We start from the raw sequence: 6,000 nt of genomic DNA on the forward strand, positions 1-6,000 counted from the left end.
CGAATCGAGTTTGGAATCCCTGGAGAAAGTTGAAGTCGGATGCGTTGCGATAAGCCTTAGCAAGGTAGAATTAAGAAAGTATGATTTAAGGTAGTAATTAGGGTTGTGATTAGCGCAATAAGCTATAGTTCTTTTTTCTTTTGTCTTTAAGAATTCAGCTCTTTGGCGTATTATCCGATGTTGCGATTAGCGTTATAATTTAGTCACGGACGATCGCGGTTAGCGCGTCGAGTGAGGTTTTGTTTTAGTTATTGCCCTTGTGGTTTAGTATTATAGTTTGGTGATTAGCGCGGTATTTCGTAGAGGACGATCGTGGTTAGCGCGTCGAGCCAGATTTTGTTTTTAGGTTTTGTTCTATTGTTTATTGTTAAGTGTGCGACTAGCGCAAGAAGGCTTAAGGGGGGAAACCGGTTTATGAGGTCGAAATTTTAAGTTTTTCATGATGTTTTTTAACCAGGAAGGAATAATCACAAAATGTTTAAACTTGGAGGATATTTTATTTATGTTTTCAAGTACACTTTGAAATTTTTTCAAATGATTTCCGCCGGAAATAGTGGAGTTACCGCGTGCAGTCCATGGGCGTCCGAGCATTTGGCTTGCGTACATCCCTGACGTCGCAATTTTTATCTGTAATCATCAGGATTTTTTTTTTTATTAAAAACATATTTTCTAAGAATATGAACCTAATTTTGATCAAATAAATTGAAAATTGCATGTTTTTGAGGTGTTTGAACACAATGTCATGATTTTATACTATACTTTTTCATCTTTCTTGCATAAAAACATATATTTTTAATAACAATGTAATCCCCGAATTAGGTTCATATCACGTGGAATTCAATAAAGAATATCTACACCAAATTTCAGAACGATTGATCAATCACTTTTTGAGCTAGAATGTACGCAAGTCGAAAAAAAGTCGTTCCGAGAAAAACGCGTTTGAAATAAAATGTAGCGAAAACGAGAAATTCAAGGCAGTAATTAATTATAAAAAATGCTCACCGGTTAAGCAGCTATTCCAGCACCATATAGCAATCCCTCTTCTTGCCCATATGCGTCATTCTATTATTCAATAGCACAGCGGTATTGAGGCAGGTAGCTGGAAAAGAAGGGCCTGGGCGACCGCTCCGTTATAATTACCGTGCGCTTCTTCACAGAACCGACGGGCGGTCACTTAAGTGCTCATTGCATTCGAACTAATGGGAATTTTGCTTTGAAATTTTGACCACATATTCTTGAATAAATATACTGACGATTCATGCAATAAAAAAAAGACGATTTTTCGATCGGTCTAAACTGGGTTCCCCCCTTAAGGTTTCTCATATAGTGGTTTTTATAAGTGCTGTTTGTTTATTTTCTTTTGGATCGCGAAGAGCGAATCTCACCATCTATTTTTTTTGTTTTGAATCGCCACTACTATAAAATATATTATTTTATTTGATTTTTGGTTAAATAGCGTGTTGTGGTCGAGTGTCTCTCTCTGTCTCTTTCTCTCTCCCAAAATTACCCCTCCCCTCTCCGAGGTACTGAGCTACCGAGTAAATTCCCGAGGTCTGGCGAATTAACAGTTTCGAGGCGTATTAATCAGGTTTTCAGCTTACATCACGGGCGGCCAAAGTATTGTGCACGCGGTAAGTTATCGGCCATTTCTCCGAGTGGCCGAAGAACGGTAAAAATCCACGTCACAATGTATCTCCAAACATTTGACGGCAAGTCTGACAATAACATTCTATTTAAAGTCGAAAGCGGAATAACGAGTAATGTACTTCAGAATAATTTGTCAATGGATCTCATTATCGCTTTTAAATTACATATCAGTAGAGAAATTTCCGTCAGAGGTAAACAATGATAAGTTTTAGGTTAACACGCAAATTACGTATCGTTATCCTCACGAGTTATTCAAAATCGGTATGCATTTTATATGGCCACTACGACGATCTGGCAAATTATAATAAATATAAACAGTTTCACATGTTTTGTTCAAATACTTACCTGGATATTTTAGCGTTGATTCTTCGTATCGGTCAAAAGTCAAACATGAATTGTTCGACAATTTCGCTGCTGCTTGCAGCGGCTCAACCCGCTCGAGCTGTGTGTAGTATACTATACAAGCTGTGCATTAGTATGCGTGTACAGCGAACGGGGCAGTCGGAAATTTTCGCTCAGCCGTGGCTAACAATCGGCCTCGCCAGCTCAGCGCCTAGCCGAAAAGCTAATAGTGGCGCCATCTTATATCACCGAATTTTCGCGTCGTAAAATATCAGTAACTAGAGCTTAACCAACAACGGAAATGCATTTGACATATTTGGGCTGCCATTTTGTTGTGGGTGAAATAAATTCCAGTGGTATCTAAATGCCGCGAATCGTTAAACAATCGATATGTTATCCCAGTCGTTTCAACGGTAGCCATGTGACGTGTTCTGAGTGCGTGAATACGCGTCTCAGCTGTCGACGAAATATTTTATAATAATTTGTTTCGCTGTTTTCGATTTAACTGTAATATCCCACTGCTATTTCACCCACAACAATTTTGAACAAGGAATCATCTCGTCACGAAACATTTGAACGTCATGTGGGCCTTCCCCCTTCCCTGCCTGACTCCCTCAGGCGTTGCTCCGCCCTGCGAATTTCGGCCTCGGCCCGCAGTATACGTACATGAATTTTGAAGAAGATTGCAAACTCAGTCGTTAACTCTTCGTGGTCAGAGTCGAACGGTTTTGAAGAGAAGTCAAATGCGCTCTTCGTTTGTGGTGTTTTAGTAACGATCTTGAGTTCAAGTCAGTGGTTCTCTTCTGTTCAACTCAACATCATAAATAACGATTAATTGAAAAAGTCATTCTACGCAGTTAATTTCAGCCACGGGCCAGATGTATTATATTTTCTTTTCGTACCAAGCATTTAATGCTTTGGGTGAAAATAAATTTTGCGAATGAACACAGTGAAATAATTTTTACTCGTCATTATATTTTCGATTGAGGTATACTTATCCTGTAAATTAAAACGCGAATTCTACTTTTTACAATTCAAACAAGTGACGCTAATACAACACTGAAACAGCGAACTCATCGTGCATGAAATCAACACGAACTGGTATTTGCGCATTGATTAAACGTAAGTGACAGTCGAAATAATAAATGTTATTTTCAATTTTATACCTGAATGTTGCTATAATAAGTAATTTGCATCCTCCTTAATCCGGGATAAATTTAATTAACTTCGATTCATATACGTTGACATTATTTTCATCGGGCAAATGATCTGACTGCCGGTAAAGACGAGTTATTGTGCAAACGCTTGTCATAATAGCACGAGTCTTTGATATTGATTTTGGTGATTACATGGTGAAATTTAAAACAAATATCGAGAATGGATAAATTTAATGTATAATTGGTACCGAGAGCCTTGGATTCCGTGGTTCAAAAAAAAAAAGAAACGTAAAAAGAATTATAATTATACCATGCTGTACACGCCTCAATGTAATTGAAATCTACCTTGTATAAAAGAAGTTCAGAGTATAAAACACTAGTCAGGAATCATAAAATGCAAAAAGGAGAGCAATGGTTCTTCGGATTAGGTGATCGAAGACCATTCACATCTGCTCCAATCGATAAACAACGTAGATTATATAAATTATTTACACTTGTTGAATAAATTGGCGGTGAGATATTCCGGAAAGCAAAAGGTCATAAAGGTGAAAAAAAGGTGCCGGCAACCATTGTAAATTCGTATCCTCATCTCCCAGTTCTCTATATCAAAAATAATTGATTAAACTGTTGAACGTAAGTAGAAACAACACTTGGGAAAATTACCGGTAACCCTGAGAGAAAGCAAACCGGGATAGCATGAAATAGGAAAACAATAGCAGAGTGGGAAACTCAAAGTATGTACAACTTAGAGCTAGACAGTCTGTGAGATGTGGTCAGTAAGAAGGGGTTTGTAGACATTGCTCAGGTGTTCGACATCTTGTCTAAGGTTGACAGAACTCGGATGCCCTACAATGTTACACATTTCTAGTAATAAGCGTTTATAGTAGTTAGGTTCTTCACAAAGGATGGTTACATTATCGTAATTATATCGAGTAAATTCAGTCGATCTCACTTGTCGATGGCTCATTTTACGCAGAATACTATTTTCTACAAAGCACACAAGGCTAAGAAACCTGGAAAATACTACCGATAAACCTAAATCACTCGCAAGTTTTGTTTATTTTTCAAAATATTCTTCTCAGGTTTGCTGTGATACACCATTCACATAAAATTCAATATTTTTCAACCATCGCAATTTTATTCGTTCCAAAAAAATAATTTGCGTCCTATGCAACTGAGTCAACATATTTTCGGTCTTCACTTCGCACGGCTTTTTAAACATCGGCGTTCATTTTTATAAAATTCAACTATCAATATACCCTGAAAATCGTACGTTTTGATGCATCAAGAGCTCGAATTTTGCGATTTCGTCTTGCCAAATCTCATATATAAGTTGTGGACCTAGAATTTCAGTTCATTGTGGATATATATTCAATTTATTTACTGCACGCATACGGTGATAAAATATCCGAAAAGCAGATTCAAGATCTAGACTGCCATAAAACTAGGAGTTCTTGGAATCAGTCCCAAAAGTAGATGACACTAGCATTCATAGGGCAATTACGTGGTTTATTACGCGAGGCATCGAGCTGATTCTTATTTTCGTTAATATCTACGACCACCACGCGTTTTTCTTTCGAATCGCAAACTTGGCCCAGTCACTATCCTCTGTTCCACGAGAGACCGACACGCTTACGAAGCCAAACGCGTCCAGTTCGGTCAGATCCCGCTCAAAGCCGAGCTCAATGCCCACTTTACCCATTCCAGGTAACCGAACTGATCTCGAGGCTGACCAGACCCGGCTATAGTCGGCAAGAGTACCCAGGTACTCAAACCTAACTGTTAATTTCAAACCTAACGATCGATTCCAAACCTAACGGTTAATTGCAAACCAAACTGTTAATTTCAAACCTAACGATTGATTCCAAACCTAACTGTTAATTTCAAACCTAACGATCGATTCCAAAACTAACGGTTAATTGCAAACCAAACTGTTAATTTCAAACCTAACGATTGATTCCAAACCTAACGGTTAATATCAAACCAATTCAAACCGTGGAGCGTCAGTCGTTGCAACGTTGCGAATGAATTCGGAATTATGGATTTTGAATTGCGTTTTTGTTTTTCTGGTTGATTAATGTATACGATGGCGGAAAATATGCCTGAGGAAGTAGAATAAATTCATTCGAAGTGTAATGAGACCGTGACGTGCATATTATTTCACCTTTTAGTCCTTTCACAGAGCGTAGACTTTTAGTGCAGGGCACCAATGTACAATATTATGTGACCCCCACTCTGCCCGAACCAACGCGACGCTGTGTCGGTCTCTCGTCGAACAGAGTGTAATGTATGTACTTTAAACCTTGAAATAAGTCCGTTATCGCTCTTTTTCAATTGAATCATTGGGGAGGGTGACTGGCGGTCCAAATTCGAAATGCCGACCAAATCTGACTTGCTTATATCCGCCATTTTTAATATTAAGAAAAACCGTTTTTCTCGAATAACTCGGCCATATTCAGTTTGAACGAAAAATTTCAATGCCAGAAGTTGTAGGAAAGTTAATTTCCCACAATTTTTGTCTTGGCATGTTTCTTCCTAAGACCGATATTTTTCGGATTAAACCTAACAAAAGCGGCAAAGTCAAACTATTACATGATCTCGTTGATTTTCAACTTTAAAACATAAATGAACATCAAGTTACTTGTGTCAATCATTGCGTTACCCATTAAGGAGTCGATTAATAGGAAAACAGATGGGAAAATTTCAAATAAAGCTCTGTCATCACTATTAGACGTGATTTATGAAGTAGAACTTACTGAAGTAGCAATAGCCAGGATCAACTTCTTTGATAACGAGGGGTGAATCACTAGCAAAACCGCGTACAACATATCTTCTTTTCTTAAATATCTCCCAA

The sequence above is a fragment of the Neodiprion fabricii genome, chromosome 3 (assembly GCF_021155785.1).
Source record: "Neodiprion fabricii isolate iyNeoFabr1 chromosome 3, iyNeoFabr1.1, whole genome shotgun sequence".
NCBI lineage: Eukaryota > Metazoa > Arthropoda > Insecta > Hymenoptera > Diprionidae > Neodiprion > Neodiprion fabricii.